This window comes from Macaca nemestrina, chromosome 2, assembly GCF_043159975.1.
Source record: "Macaca nemestrina isolate mMacNem1 chromosome 2, mMacNem.hap1, whole genome shotgun sequence".
Lineage (NCBI taxonomy): Eukaryota > Metazoa > Chordata > Mammalia > Primates > Cercopithecidae > Macaca > Macaca nemestrina.
Window position 1 is genome coordinate 74,058,178 of NC_092126.1, and position 16,478 is coordinate 74,074,655.

The following is a 16,478-nucleotide window of genomic DNA, read 5'->3' on the forward strand; positions in this document are numbered from 1 at the left end:
AGGGCCTAAGGAAATATCCTCCGATAACAAAGAGAAAGAAGCTTTCTGAGAAACTTCTTTGTGTTCTGTGTAATCATCTCACAGAGTTACAGCTTTCCCCTCAAGAAACCTTTCGCTAAGACAGTTCTTGTGGAATTGGCAAAGTGATATTTGGAAGCCCATAGAGGGCTATGATGAAAAAAGAAATATTCTCAGATGAAATCTGGAAAGAAGCTTTCTGAGAAACTGCTTAGTGTTCTGTTAATTCATCTCACAGAGTTACATGTGTATTTCCTGGATCTCTTTGCTAGCCTTATTTCTGTGGAATCTGAGAACAGATATTTCGGATCCCTTTGAAGACTATAGGGCCAAAGGAAATATCCTCCGATAACAAAGAGAAAGAAGCTTTCTGAGAAACTTCTTTGTGTTCTCTGAAATCATCTCACACAGTTACAGCTTTCCCCACAAGAAGCCTTTCGCTAACACAGTTCTTGTGGAATTGGCAAAGTGATATTTAGAAGTCCATAGAGGGCTATGGTGAAAAAGGAAATATCCTCAGATGAAATCTGGAAAGAAGTTTTCTGAGAAACTGCTTAGTGTTCTGTTAACTCATCTCACAGAGTTACATCTGTATTTCGTGGATCTCTTTGCTAGCCTTATTTCTGTGGAATTTGAGAACAGATATTTCGGATCCCTTTGAAGACTATAGGGCCAAAGGAAATATCCTCCGATAACAAAGAGAAAGAAGCTTTCTGAGAAACTTCTTTGTGTTTTGTGAAATCATCTCACAGAGTTACAGCTTCCCCTCAAGAAGCCTTTCGCTAAGACAGTTCTTGTGGAATTGGCAAAGTGATATTTGGAAGCCCATAGAGGGGTATGGTGAAAGAGGAAATATCCTCAGATGAAATCTGGAAAGAAGCATTCTGAGAAACTGCTTAGTGTTATGTTAGTTCATCTCACAGCGTTACATCTGTATTTCTTAGAGCTCTTTGCTAGCCTTATTTCTGTGGAATCTGAGAACAGATGTTTCGGATCCCTTTGAAGACTATAGGGCCAAAGGAAATATCCTCCGATAACAAAGAGATAGAAGCTTTCTGAGAAACTTCTTTGTGTTCTGTGAAATCATCTCACACAGTTACAGCTTTCCCCTCAAGAAGCCTTTCGCTAAGACAGTTCTTGTGGAATTGGCAAAGTGATATTTAGAAGCCGAAAGAGGGCTATGGTGTAAAAGGAAATATCCTCAGATGAAATCTGGAAAGAAGCTTTCTGAGAAACTGCTTAGTGTTCTGTTAATTCATCTCACAGAGTTACATCTGTATTTCGTGGATCTCTTTGCTAGCCTTATTTCTGGGGAATCTGAGAACGGATATTTCGTTTCCTTTGAAGTCTATAGGGCCTAAGGAAAAATCCTCCGATAACAAAGAGAAAGAAGCTTTCTGAGAAACTTCTTTGTGTTCTGTGTAATCATCTCACAGAGTTACAGCTTTCCCCTCAAGAAGCCTTTCGCTAAGACAGTTCTTGTGGAATTGGCAAAGTGATATTTAGAAGCCGATAGAGGGCTATGGTGTAAAAGGAAATATCCTCAGATGAAATCTGGAAAGAAGCTTTCTGAGATACTGCTTAGTGTTCTGTTAATTCATCTCACGGAGTTACATCTGGATTTCGTGGATCTCTTTGCTAGCCTTATTTCTGTGGAATCTGAGAACAGATATTTCGGATCCCTTTGAAGACTATAGGGCCAAAGGAAATATCCTCCGATATCAAAGAGAAAGAAGCTTTCTGAGAAACTTCTTTGTGTTTTGTGAAATCATCTCACAGAGTTACAGCTTCCCCTCAAGAAGCCTTTCGCTAAGACAGTTCTTGTGGAAATGGCCAAGTGATATTTGGAAGCCCATAGAGGGGTATGGTGAAAAAGGAAATATCCTCAGATGAAATCTGGAAAGAAGCTTTCTGAGAAACTGCTTAGTGTTCTGTTAATTCATCTCACACCGTTACATCTGTATTTCGTAGATCTCTTTGCTAGCCTTATTTCTGTGGAATCTGAGAACAGATATTTCGTTTCCCTTTGAAGTCTATAGGGCCTAAGGAAATATCCTCCGATAACAAAGAGAAAGAAGCTTTCTGAGAAACTTCTTTGTGTTCTGTGTAATCATCTCACAGAGTTACAGCTTTCCCCTCAAGAAGCCTTTCGCTAAGACAGTTCTTGTGGAACTGGCAAAGTGATATTTGGAAGCCCATAGAGGGCTATGGGGAAAAAAGAAATATCCTCAGATGAAATCTGGAAAGAAGCTTTCTGAGAAACTGCTTAGTGTTCTGTTAATTAATCTCACAGAGTTACATGTGTATTTCGTGGATCTCTTTGCTAGCCTTATTTCTGTGGAATCTGAGAACAGATATTTCGGATCCCTTTGAAGACTATAGGGCCAAAGGAAATATCCTCCGATAACAAAGAGAAAGAAGCTTTCTGAGAAACTTCTTTGTGTTTTGTGAAATCATCTCACAGTGTTACAGCTTCCCCTCAAGAAGCCTTTCGCTAAGACAGTTCTTGTGGAAATGGCCAAGTGATATTTGGAAGCCCATAGAGGGGTATGGTGAAAAAGGAAATATCCTCAGATGAAATCTGGAAAGAAGCTTTCTGAGAAACTGCTTAGTGTTCTGTTAATTCATCTCACACCGTTACATCTGTATTTCGTAGATCTCTTTGCTAGCCTTATTTCTGTGGAATCTGAGAACAGATATTTCGTTTCCCTTTGAAGTCTATAGGGCCTAAGGAAATATCCTCCGATAACAAAGAGAAAGAAGCTTTCTGAGAAACTTCTTTGTGTTCTGTGTAATCATCTCACAGAGTTACAGCTTTCCCCTCAAGAAGCCTTTCGCTAAGACAGTTCTTGTGGAATTGGCAAAGTGATATTTGGAAGCCCTTAGAGGGCTATGGGGAAAAAAGAAATATCCTCAGATGAAATCTGGAAAGAAGCTTTCTGAGAAACTGCTTAGTGTTCTGTTCATTCATCTCACAGAGTTACATGTGTATTTCGTGGTTCTCTTTGCTAGCCTTATTTCTGTGGAATCTGAGAATAGATATTTCGGATCCCTTTGAAGACTATAGGGCCAAAGGAAATATCCTCCGATAACAAAGAGAAAGAAGCTTTCTGAGAAACTTCTTTGTGTTCTGTGAAATCATCTCACAGAGTTACAGCTTTCCCCACAAGAAGCCTTTCGCTAACACAGTTCTTGTGGAATTGGCAAAGTGATATTTGGAAGCCCATAGAGGGGTATGGTGAAAGAGGAAATATCCTCAGATGAAATCTGGAAAGAAGCTTTCTGAGAAACTGCTTAGAGTTATGTTAGTTCATCTCACAGCGTTACATCTGTATTTCTTAGATCTCTTTGCTAGCCTTATTTCTGTGGAATCTGAGAACAGATATTTCGGATCCCTTTGAAGACTATAGGGCCAAAGGAAATATCCTCCGATAACAAAGAGAAAGAAGCTTTCTGAGAAACTTCTTTGTGTTCTGTGAAATCATCTCACAGAGTTACAGCTTTCCCCACAAGAAGCCTTTCGCTAACACAGTTCTTGTGGAATTGGCAAAGTGATATTTGGAAGCCCATAGAGGGCTATGATGAAAAAAGAAATATCCTCAGATGAAATCTGGAAAGAAGCTTTCTGAGAAACTGCTTAGTGTTCTGTTAATTCATCTCACAGAGTTACATGTGTATTTCGTGGATCTCTTTGCTAGCCTTATTTCTGTGGAATCTGAGAACAGATATTTCGGATCCCTTTGAAAACTATAGGGCCAAAGGAAATATCCTCCGATAACAAAGAGAAAGAAGCTTTCTGAGAAACTTCTTTGTGTTCTGTGAAATCATCTCACACAGTTACAGCTTTCCCCACAAGAAGCCTTTCGCTAAGACAGTTCTTGTGGAATTGGCAAAGTGATATTTAGAAGCCGATAGAGGGCTATGGTGAAAAAGGAAATATCCTCAGATGAAATCTGGAAAGAAGCTTTCTGAGAAACTGCTTAGTGTTCCGTTAACTCATCTCACAGAGTTACATCTGGATTTCGTGGATCTCTTTGCTAGCCTTATTTCTGTGGAATCTGAGAACAGATATTTCGGATCCCTTTGAAGACTATAGGGCCAAAGGAAATATCCTCTGATAACAAAGAGAAAGAAGCTTTCTGAGAAAATTCTTTGTGTTCTGTGAAATCATCTCACAGAGTTACAGCTTCCCCTCAAGAAGCCTTTCGCTAAGACAGTTCTTGTGGAATTGGCAAAGTGATATTTGGAAGCCCAAAGAGGGGTATGGTGAAAGAAGAAATATCCTCAGATGAAATCTGGAAAGAAGCTTTCTGAGAAACTGCTTAGTGTTATGTTAGTTCATTTCACAGCGTTACATCTGTATTTCTTAGATCTCTTTGCTAGCCTTATTTCTGTGGAATCTGAGAACAGATATTTCGGATCCCTTTGAAGACTATAGGGCCAAAGGAAATATCCTCCGATAACAAAGAGAAAGAAGCTTTCTGAGAAACTTCTTTGTGTTCTGTGAAATCATCTCACAGAGTTACAGCTTTCCCCTCAAGAAGCCTTTCGCTAAGACAGTTCTTGTGGAATTGGCAAAGTGATATTTAGAAGCCGATAGAGGGCTATGGTGTAAAAGGAAATATCCTCAGATGAAATCTGGAAAGAAGCTTTCTGAGAAACTGCTTAGTGTTCTGTTAACTCATCTCACTGATTTACATCTGTATTTCGTGGATCTCTTTGCTAGCCTTATTTCTGTGGAATTTGAGAACAGATATTTCGGATCCCTATGAAGACTATAGGGCCAAAGGAAATATCCTCCGATAACAAAGAGAAAGAAGCTTTCTGAGAAACTTCTTTGTGTTTTCTGAAATCATCTCACAGAGTTACAGCTTCCCCTCAAGAAGACTTTCGCTAAGACAGTTCTTGTGGAATTGGCAAAGTGATATTTGGAAGCCCATAGAGGGGTATGGTGAAAGAGGAAATATCCTCAGATGAAATCTGGAAAGAAGCTTTCTGAGAAACTGCTTAGTGTTATGTTAGTTCATCTCACAGCGTTACTTCTGTATTTCTTAGATCTCTTTGCTAGCCTTATTTCTGTGGAATCTGAGAACAGATATTTCGGATCCCTTTGAAGACTATAGGGCCAAAGGAAATATCCTCCGATAAGAAAGAGAAAGAAGCTTTCTGAGAAACTTCTTTGTGTTCTGTGAAATCATCTCACACAGTTACAGCTTTCCCCTCAAGAAGCCTTTCGCTAAGACAGTTCTTGTGGAATTGGCAAAGTGATATTTAGAAGCCGATAGAGGGCTATGGTGTAAAAGGAAATATCCTCAGATGAAATCTGGAAAGAAGCTTTCTGAGAAACTGATTAGTGTTCTGTTAATTAATCTCACAGAGTTACATGTGTATTTCGTGGATCTCTTTGCTAGCCTTATTTCTGTGGAATCTGAGAACAGATATTTCGGATCCCTTTGAAGACTATAGGGCCAAAGGAAATATCCTCCGATAACAAAGAGAAAGAAGCTTTCTGAGAAACTTCTTTGTGTTCTGTGAAATCATCTCACACAGTTACAGCTTTCCCCTCAAGAAGCCTTTCGCTAAGACAGTTCTTGTGGAATTGGCAAAGTGATATTTGGAAGCCCATAGAGGGCTATGGTGAAAAAGGAAATATCCTCAGATGAAATCTGGAAAGAAGCTTTCTGAGAAAGTGCTCTGTGATGTGTGACTTCCCCTCACAGAGTTACATCTGTATTTCGTGTATCTCTTTGCTTGCCTTATTTCTGTGGAATCTGAGAACAGATATTTCGGATCCCTTTGAAGACTATAGGGCCAAAGGAAATATCCACCGATAACAAAGAGAAAGAAGCTTTCTGAGAAACTTCTTTGTGTTTTGTGAAATCATCTCACAGAGCTACAGCTTCCCCTCAGAAGCCTTTCGCTAAGACAGTTCTTGTGGAAATGGCCAAGTGATATTTGGAAGCCCATAGAGGGGTATGGTGAAAAAGGAAATATCCTCAGATGAAATCTGGAAAGAAGCTTTCTGAGAAACTGCTTAGTGTTCTGTTAATTCATCTCACAGAGTTACATCTGTATTTCGTGGATCTCTTTGCTAGCCTTATTTCTGTGGAATTTGAGAACAGATATTTCGGATCCCTTTGAAGTCTATAGTGCCAAAGGAAATATCCTCCGATAACAAAGAGAAAGAAGCTTTCTGAGAAACTTCTTTGTGTTCTGTGAAATCATCTCACAGAGTTACAGCTTTCCCCTCAAGAAGCCTTTCGCTAAGACAGTTCTTGTGGAATTGGCAAAGTGATATTTAGAAGCCCATAGAGGGCAATGGTGAAAAAGGAAATATCCTCCGTTGAAATCTGGAAAGAAGCTTTCTAAGAAACTGCTTAGTGTTCTGTTAATTCATCTCACAGAGTTACATCTGCATTTCGTGGATCTCTTTGCTAGCCTTATTCCTGTGGAATCTGAGAACAGAAATTTCGGATCCCTTTGAAGACTATAGGGCCAAAGGAAATAACCTCCGATAACAAAGAGGAAGAAGCTTTCTGAGAAACTTCTTTGTGTTCTGTGAAATCATCTCACAGAGATACAGCTTTCCCCTCAAGAAGCCTTTCGCAAAGACAGTTCTTGTGGAATTGGCAAAGTGATATTTGGAAGCCCATAGAGGGCTATGGTGAAAAAGGAAATATCCTCAGATGAAATCTGGAAAGGAGTTTTCTGAGAAACTGCTTAGTGTTCTGTTAATTCATCTCACGGAGTTGCATCTGTATTTCGTGGATCTCTTTTCTAGCCTTATTTCTGTGGAATCTGAGAACAGATATTTCGGATCCCTTTGAAGACTATAGGGCCAAAAGGAAATACCCTGCGATAACAAAGAGAAAGAAGCTTTCTGAGAAACTTCTTTCTATTCTTTGAAATCATCTCACAGAGTTACAGCTTTCCCCTCAAGAAGCCTTTCGCTAAGACAGTTCTTGTGGAATTGGCAAAGTGATATTTGGAAGCCCATAGAGGGCTATGTTGAAAAAGGAAATATCCTCAGATGAAATCTGGAAAGAAGCTTTCTGAGAAACTGCTTAGTGTTCTGTTAATTCATCTCACAGAGTTACATGTGTATTTCGTGGATCTCTTTGCTAGCCTTATTTCTGTGGAATCTGAGAACAGATATTTCGGATCCCTTTGATGACCATAGGGCCAAAGAAAATATCTTCCGATAACAAAGAGAAAGAAGGTTTCTGAGAAACTTCTTTGTGTTCTGCGAAATCATCTCACAGAGTTACAACTTTCCCCTCAATAAGCCTTTCCCTAAAACAGTTCTTATGGAATTAGCAAAGTGATATTTGGAAGCCCATAGAGGGCTATGGTGAAAAAGGAAATATCCTCAGATGAAATCTGGAAACAAGCTTTCTGAGAAATTGCTTAGTGTTATGTTAATTCATCTCACAGAGTTACATCTGTATTTCGTAGATCTCTTTGCTAGCCTTATTTCTGTGGTATCTGAGAACAGATATTTCGGATCCCTTTGAAGACTATAGGGCCAAAGGAAATATCCTCCGATAACAAAGAGAAAGAAGCTTTGTGAGAACCTTCTTTGTGTTCTGTGAAATCATCTCACAGAATTACAGCTTTACCTTCAAGAAGCCTTTCGCTAACACAGTTCTTGTGGAATTGGCAAAGTGATATTTGGAAGCCCATAAAGGGCTATGGTGAAAAAGGAAATATCCTCAGATGAAATCTGGAAAGGAGCTTTCTGAGAAACTGCTTAGTGTTCTGTTAATTCATCTCACAGAGTTGCATCTGTATTTCGTGGATCTCTTTGCTAGCCTTATTTCTGTGGAATCTGAGAACAGATATTTCGGATCCCTTTGAAGACTATAGGGCCAAAAGGAAATATCCTCCGATAACAAAGAGAAAGAAGCTTTCTGAGAAACTCCTTTCTATTCTTTGAAATCATCTCACAGAGTTACAGCTTTCCACTCAAGAAGCCTTTCGCTAAGACAGTTCTTGTGGAATTGGCAAAGTGATATTTGGAAGCCCATTGAGGGCTATGGTGAAAAAGGAATTATCCTTAGATGAAATCTGGAAAGAAGCTTTCTGAGAAATTGCTCTGTAATGTGTGACTTCCACTCACAGAGTTACATCTGTATTTCGTGGATCTCTTTTCTAGCCTTATTTCTGTGGAATCTGAGAACAGATATTTCGTATCCCTTTGAAGACTATAGGGCCAAAGGAAATATCCTCCGATAACAAAGAGAAGGAAGCTTTCTGAGAAACTTCTTTGTGTTCTGTGAAATCATCTCACAGAGTTACAGCTTTACCCTCAAGAAGCCTTTCGCTAACACAGTTCTTGTGGAATTGGCAAAGTGATATTTGGAAGCCCATAGAGGGCTATGTTGAAAAAGGAAATATCCTCAGATGAAATCTGGAAAGAAGCTTTCTGAGAAACTGCTCTGTGATGTGTGACTTCCACTCACAGAGTTACAACTGTATTTCGTGGATATCTTTGCTAGCCTTATTTCTCTGGAATCTGAGAACTGATATTTCGGATCCCTTTGAACACTATAGGGTCAAAGGAAATATCTTCGATAACAAAGAGAAAGAAGGTTTCTGAGAAACTTCTTTGTGTTCTGTGAAATCATCTCACAGAGTTACAGCTTTCCCCTCAATAAGCCTTTCCCTAAGACAGTTCTTATGGAATTGGCAAAGTGATATTTGGAAGCCCATAGAGGGCTATGGTGAAAAAGGAAATATCCTCAGATGAAATCTGGAAAGAAGCTTTCTGAGAAATTGCTTAGTGTTATGTTAATTCATCTCACAGAGTTACATCTGTATTTCGTAGATCTCTTTGCTAGCCTTATTTCTGTGGTATCTGAGAACAGATATTTCGGATCCCTTTGAAGACTATAGGGCCAAAGGAAATATCCACCGATAACAAAGAGAAAGAAGCTTTCTGAGAACCTTCTTTGTGTTTTGTGAAATCATCTCACAGAATTACAGCTTTACCCTCAAGAAGCCTTTCGCTAACACAGTTCTTGTGGAATTGGCAAAGTGATATTTGGAAGCCCATAGAGGGCTATGTTGAAAAAGGAAATATCCTCAGATGAAATCTGGAAAGAAGCTTTCTGAGAAACTGCTCTGTGATGTGTGATTTCCACTCACTGAGTTACATGTGTATTTCGTGGATCTCTTTGCTAGCCTTATTTCTGTGGAATCTGCGAACAGATATTTCGGATCCCTTTGAAGACTATAGGGCCAAAGGAAATATCCTCCGATAACAAAGAGAAAGAAGCTTTCTGAGAAACTTCTTTGTGTTCTGTGAAATCATCTCACAGAGTTACAGCTTTCCCCTCAAGAAGCCTTTCGCTAAGACAGTTCTTGTGGAATTGGAAAAGTGATATTTGGAAGCTCATAGAGGGCTATGGTGAAAAAGGAAATATCCTCAGATGAAATCTGGAAAGAAGCTTTCTGAGAAACTGCTCTGTGATGTGTGACTTCCATTCACAGAGTTACATCTGTATTTCGTGGATCTCTTTGCTAGCCTTATTTCTGTGGAATCTGAGAACTGATATTTCGGATCCCTTTGAAGACTATAGGGCCAAAGGAAATATCTTCGATAACAAAGAGAAAGAAGGTTTCTGAGAAACTTCTTTGTGTTCTGTGAAATCATCTCACAGAGTTACAGCTTTCCCCTCAATAAGCCTTTCCCTAAGACAGTTCTTATGGAATTGGAAAAGTGATATTTGGAAGCCCATAGAGGGCTATGGTGAAAAAGGAAATATCCTCAGATGAAATCTGGAAAGAAGCTTTCTGAGAAATTGCTTAGTGTTATGTTAATTCATCTCACAGAGTTACATCTGTATTTCGTAGATCTCTTTGCTAGCCTTATTTCTGTGGTATCTGAGAACAGATATTTCGGATCCATTTGAAGACTATAGGGCCAAAGGAAATATCCTCCGATAACAAAGAGAAAGAAGCTTTCCGAGAACCTTCTTTGTGTTCTGTGAAATCATCTCACAGAATTACAGCTTTCCCCTCAAGAAGCCTTTCGCTAACACAGTTCTTGTGGAATTGGCAAAGTGATATTTGGAAGCCCATAGAGGGCTATGGTGAAAAAGGAAATATCCTCAGATGAAATCTGGAAAGAAGCTTTCTGAGAAACTGCTCTGTGATGTGTGATTTCCACTCACTGAGTTACATGTGTGTTTCGTGGATCTCTTTGCTAGCCTTATTTCTGTGGAATCTGCGAACAGATATTTCGGATCCCTTTGAAGACTATAGGGCCAAAGGAAATATCCTCCGATAACAAAGAGAAAGAAGCTTTCTGAGAAACTTCTTTGTGTTCTGTGAAATCATCTCACAGAGTTACAGCTTTCCCCTCAAGAAGCCTTTAGCTAAGACAGTTCTTGTGGAATTGGAAAAGTGATATTTGGAAGCTCATAGAGGGCTATGGTGAAAAAGGAAATATCCTCAGATGAAATCTGGAAAGAAACTTTCTGAGAAACTGCTTAGTGTTCTGTTAATTCATCTCACAGAGTTACATCTGTATTTCGTAGATCTCTTTGCCAGCCTTATTTCTGTGGAATCTGAAAACAGATATTTCGGATCCCTTTGAAGACTATAGGGCCAAAGGAAATATCCTCCGATAACAAAGACAAAGAAGCTTTCTGAGAAACTTCTTTGTGTTCTGTGAAATCATCTCACAGAATTACAGCTTTCCCCTCAAGAAGCCTTTCGCTAAGACAGTTATTGAGGAATTGGCATAGTGATATTTAGAAGCCCATAGAGGGCTATGGTGAAAAAGGAAATATCCTCAGATGAAATCTGGAAAGAAGGTTTCTGAGAAACTGCTTAGTGTTCTCTTAATTCATCTCACAGAGTTACATCTGTATTTCGTGGATCTCTTGCTAGCCTTATTTCTGTGGAATCTGAGAACAGATATTTCCGATCCCGTTGAAGACTATAGGACCAAAGGAAATATCCTCCGATCACAAAGTTTAAAGAAGCTTTCTGAGAAATTTCCTTGTGTTCTGTGAAATCATCTCACAGAGTTACACCTTTCCCCTCCCGAAGCCTTTCGCTAAGACAGTTCTTGGGGAATTGGCCAAGTGATATTTGGAAGCCCATAGAGGGCTATGGTGAAAAAGGAAATATCCTCAGATGAAATCTGGAAAGAAGCTTTCTGAGAAACTGCTTAGTGTTCTGTTAATTCATCTCACAGAGTTACGTCTGTATTTCATGCATCTCTTTGCTAGCCTTATTTCCGTGTAATCTGAGAACAGATATTTGGGATCCCTTTGAAGTCTATAAGGGCAAAGGAAATATCCTCCGATAACAAAGAGAAAGAAGCTTTCTGAGAAACTTCTTTGTGTTCTGTGAAATCATCTCACAGAGTTACAGCTTTCCCCTCAAGAAGCCTTTCGCTAAGACAGTTCTTGTGGAATTGGCAAAGTGATATTTGGAAGCCCATAGAGGGCTATGGTGAAAAAGGAAATATCCTCAGATGAAATCTGGAAAGAAGGTTTCTGAGAAACTGCTTAGTGTTCTGTTAATTCATGTCACAGAGTTACATCTGTATTTCATGGATCTCTTTGCTAGCCTTATTTCTGTGGAATCTGAGAACAGATATTTCGGATCACTTTGAAGTCTATAGGGGCAAAGGAAATATCCTCCGATAACAAAGAGAAAGAAGCTTTCTGAGAAACTTCTTTGTGTTCTGTGAAATCATCTCACAGAGTTACAGCGTTCCCCTCAAGAAGCCTTTCGCTAAGACAGTTCTTGTGGAATTGGCCAAGTGATATTTGGAAGCCCATAGAGGGCTATGGTGAAAAAGGAAATATCCTCAGATGAAATCTGGAATGAAGCTTTATGAGAAAGTGCTCTGTGATGTGACTTCCACTCACAGAGTTCCATATGTATTTGGTGGATCTCTTTGCTAGCCTTATTTCTGTGAAATCTGAGAACAGATATTTCGGATCCCTTTGAAGACTCTAGGGCCAAAGGAAATATCCTCCGATAACAAAGAGAAAGAAGCTTTCTGAGAAACTTCTTCGTGTTCTATGAAGTCATCTCACAGAGTTACAGCTTTCCCTTCAAGAAGACTTTTGCTAAGACAATTCTTGTGGAATTGGCCAAGTGATATTTGGAAGCCCATAGAGGGGTATGGTGAAAAAGGAAATATCCTCAGATGAAATCTGGAAAGAAGTTTTCTGAGAAACTGCTTAGTGTTCTGTTAATTCATCTCACAGAGTTACATCTGTATTTCGCGGATCTCTTTGCTAGCCTTATTTCTGTGGAGTCTGAGAACAGATATTTCGGATACCTTTGAAGACTATAGGGCCAAAGGAAATATCCTCCGATAACAAAGAGAAAGAAGCTTTCTGAGAAACTTCTTTGTGTTCTGTGAAATCATCTCACAGAGTTACAGCTTTCCCCTCAAGAAGCCTTTCCCTAAGACAGTTCTTGTGGAATTGGCAAAGTGATATTTGGAAGCCCATATAGGGCTATGGTGAAAAAGGAATTATCCTCAGATGAAATCTGGAAAGAAGCTTTCTGAGAAACTCCTTAGTGTTCTGTTAATTCATGTCACAGAATTACATCTGTATTTCGTAGATCTCTTTGCTAGCCTTATTTCTGTGGAATCTGAGAACAGATATTTGGGATCCCTTTGAAGACTATAGGGCCAAAGGAAATATCCTCAGATAACAAAGAGAAAGAAGCTTTCTGAGAAACTTCCTTGTGTTCTGTGAAATCATCTCACAGAGTTACAGCTTTCCCCTCAAGAAGCCTTTCGCTAAGACAGTTCTTGAGGAATTGGCAAAGTGATATTTAGAAGCCCATAGAGGGCTATGGTGAAAAAGGAAATATCCTCAGATGAAATCTGGAAAGAAGGTTTCTGAGAAACTGCTTAGTGTTCTGTTAATTCATCTCACAGAGTTACATCTGTATTTCATGGATCTCTTTGCTAGCCTTATTTCTGTGGAATCTGAGAACAGATATTTCGGATCCCTTTGAAGTCTATAGGGGCAAAGGAAATATCCTCCGATAACAAAGTGAAAGAAGCTTTCTAAGAAACTTCTTTGTGTTCTGTGAAATCATCTCACAGAGTTACAGCGTTCCCCTCAAGAAGCCTTTCGCTAAGACAGTTCTTGTGGAATTGGCCAAGTGATATTTGGAAGCCCATAGAGGGCTATGGTGAAAAAGGAAATATCCTCAGATGAAATCTGGAATGAAGCTTTTGAGAAAGTGCTCTGTGATGTGTGACTTCCACTCACAGAGTTACATATGTATTTGGTGGATCTCTTTGCTAGCCTTATTTCTGTGGAATCTGAGAACAGATATTTCGGATCCCTTTGAAGACTATAGAGCCAAAGGAAATATCCTCCGATAACAAAGAGAAAGAAGCTTTCTGAGAAACTTCTTCGTGTTCTTTGAAGTCATCTCACAGAGTTACTGCTTTCCCTTCAAGAAGACTTTTGCTAAGACAATTCTTGTGGAATTGGCCAATTGATATTTGGAAGCCCATAGAGGGGTATGGTGAAAAAGGAAATATACTCAGATGAAATCTGGAAAGAAGTTTTCTGAGAAACTGCTTAGTGTTCTGTTAATTCATCTCACAGAGTTACATCTGTATTTCGCGGATCTCTTTGCTTGCCTTATTTCTGTGGAGTCTGAGAACAGATATTTCGGATCCCTTTGAAGACTATAGGGCCAAAGGAAATATCCTCCGATAACAAAGAGAAAGAAGCTTTCTGAGAAACTTCTTTGTGTTCTGTGAAATCATCTCACAGAGTTACAGCTTTACCCTCAAGAAGCCTTTCCCTAAGACAGTTCTTGTGGAATTGGCAAAGTGATATTTGGAAGCCCATAGAGGGGTATGGTGAAAAAGGAAATATCCTCAGATGAAATCTGGAAAGAAACTTTCTGAGAAACTGCTTAGTGTTCTGTTAATTCATCTCACAGAGTTACATCTGTATTTCGTGGATCTCTTTGCTATCCTTATTTCTGTGGAATCTGAGAACAGATATTTCGGATCCCTTTGAAGACTATAGGGCCAAAGGAAATACCCTCGATAACAAAGAGAAAGAAGCTTTCTGAGAAACTTCTTTGTGTTCTGTGAAATCATCTCACAGAGTTGCAGCTTTCCCCTCAAGAAGCCTTTTGCTAAGACAGTTCTTGTGGAATTGGCAAAGTGATATTTGGAAGCCCATAGAGGGCTATGGTGAAAAAGGAAATATCCTCAGATGAAATCTGGAAAGATGCTTTCTGAGAAACTGCTCTGTGATGTGTGATTTCCACTCACAGAGTTACATGTGTATTTCGTGGATCTCTTTTCTAGCCTTATTTCTGTGGAATCTGAGAACGGATATTTCGGATCCCTTTGAAGACTATAGGGCCAAAGGAAATATCCTCCGATAACAAAGAGAAAGAAGCTTTCTGAGAAACTTCTTTGTGTTCCCTGAAATCATCTCACAGAGTTACAGCTTTCCCTTCATGAAGCCTTTCGCTAAGACAATTCTTGTGGAATTGGCAAAGTGTTATTTGGAAGCCCATAGAGGGCTATGGTGAAAAAGGAAATATCCTCAGATGAAATCTGGAAAGAAGCTTTCTGAGAAACTGCTCTGTGATGTGTGACTTCCACTCACAGAGTTACATCTGTATTTCGTGGATCTCTTTGCTAGCCTTATTTCTGTGGAATCTGAGAACAGATATTTCGGATCCCTTTGAAGACTATAGGGCCAAAGGAAATATCCTCCGATAACAAAGAGAAAGAAGCTTTCTGAGAAACTTCTTCGTGTTCTATGAAGTCATCTCACAGAGTTACAGCTTTCCCTTCAAGAAGACTTTTGCTAAGACAATTCTTGTGGAATTGGCCAAGTGATATTTGGAAGCCCATAGAGGGGTATGGTGAAAAAGGAAATATCCTCAGATGAAATCTGGAAAGAAGTTTTCTGAGAAACTGCTTAGTGTTCTGTTAATTCATCTCACAGGGTTACATCTGTACTTCGCGGATCTCTTTGCTAGCCTTATTTCTGTGGAGTCTGAGAACAGATATTTCGGATGCCTTTGAAGACTATAGGGCCAAAGGAACTTTCCTCCGATAACAAAGAGAAAGAAGCTTTCTGAGAAACTTCTTTGTGTTCTGTGAAATCATCTCACAGAGTTACAGCTTTCCCCTCAAGAAGCCCTTCCCTAAGACAGTTCTTGTGGAATTGGCAAAGTGATATTTGGAAGCCCATAGAGGGCTATGGTGAAAAAGGAAATATCCTCAGATGAAATCTGGAAAGAAGCTTTCTGAGAAACTCCTTAGTGTTCTGTTAATTCATGTCACAGAGTTACATCTGTATTTCTTGGATCTCTTTGCTAGCCTTATTTCTGTGGAATCTGAGAACAGATATTTCGGATCCCTTTGAAGACTATAGGGCCAAAGGAAATATCCTCCGATAACAAAGAGAAAGAAGCTTTCTGAGAAACTTCCTTGTGTTCTGTGAAATCATCTCACAGAGTTACAGCTTTCCCCTCAAGAAGCCTTTCGCTAAGACAGTTCTTGAGGAATTGGCAAAGTGATATTTAGAAGCCCATAGAGGGCTATGGTGAAAAAGGAAATATCCTCAGATGAAATCTGGAAAGAAGGTTTCTGAGAAACTGCTTAGTGTTCTGTTAATTCATCTCACAGAGTTACATCTGTATTTCATGGATCTCTTTGCTAGCCTTATTTCTGTGGAATCTGAGAACAGATATTTCGGATCCCTTTGAAGTCTATAGGGGCAAAGGAAATATCCTCCGATAACAAAGTGAAAGAAGCTTTCTAAGAAACTTCTTTGTGTTCTGTGAAATCATCTCACAGAGTTACAGCGTTCCCCTCAAGAAGCCTTTCGCTAAGACAGTTCTTGTGGAATTGGCCAAGTGATATTTGGAAGCCCATAGAGGGCTATGCTGAAAAAGGAAATATCATCAGATGAAATCTGGAATGAAGCTTTTGAGAAAGTGCTCTGTGATGTGTGACTTCCACTCACAGAGTTACATATGTATTTGGTGGATCTCTTTGCTAGCCTTATTTCTGTGGAATCTGAGAACAGATATTTCGGATCCCTTTGAAGACTATAGAGCCAAAGGAAATATCCTCCGATAACAAAGAGAAAGAAGCTTTCTGAGAAACTTCTTCGTGTTCTTTGAAGTCATCTCACAGAGTTACTGCTTTCCCTTCAAGAAGACTTTTGCTAAGACAATTCTTGTGGAATTGGCCAAGTGATATTTGGAAGCCCATAGAGCGGTATGGTGAAAAAGGAAATATACTCAGATGAAATCTGGAAAGAAGTTTTCTGAGAAACTGCTTAGTGTTCTGTTAATTCATCTCACAGAGTTACATCTGTATTTCGCGGATCTCTTTGCTTGCCTTATTTCTGTGGAGTCTGAGAACAGATATTTCGGATCCCTTTGAAGACTATAGGGCCAAAGGAAATATCCTCCGATAA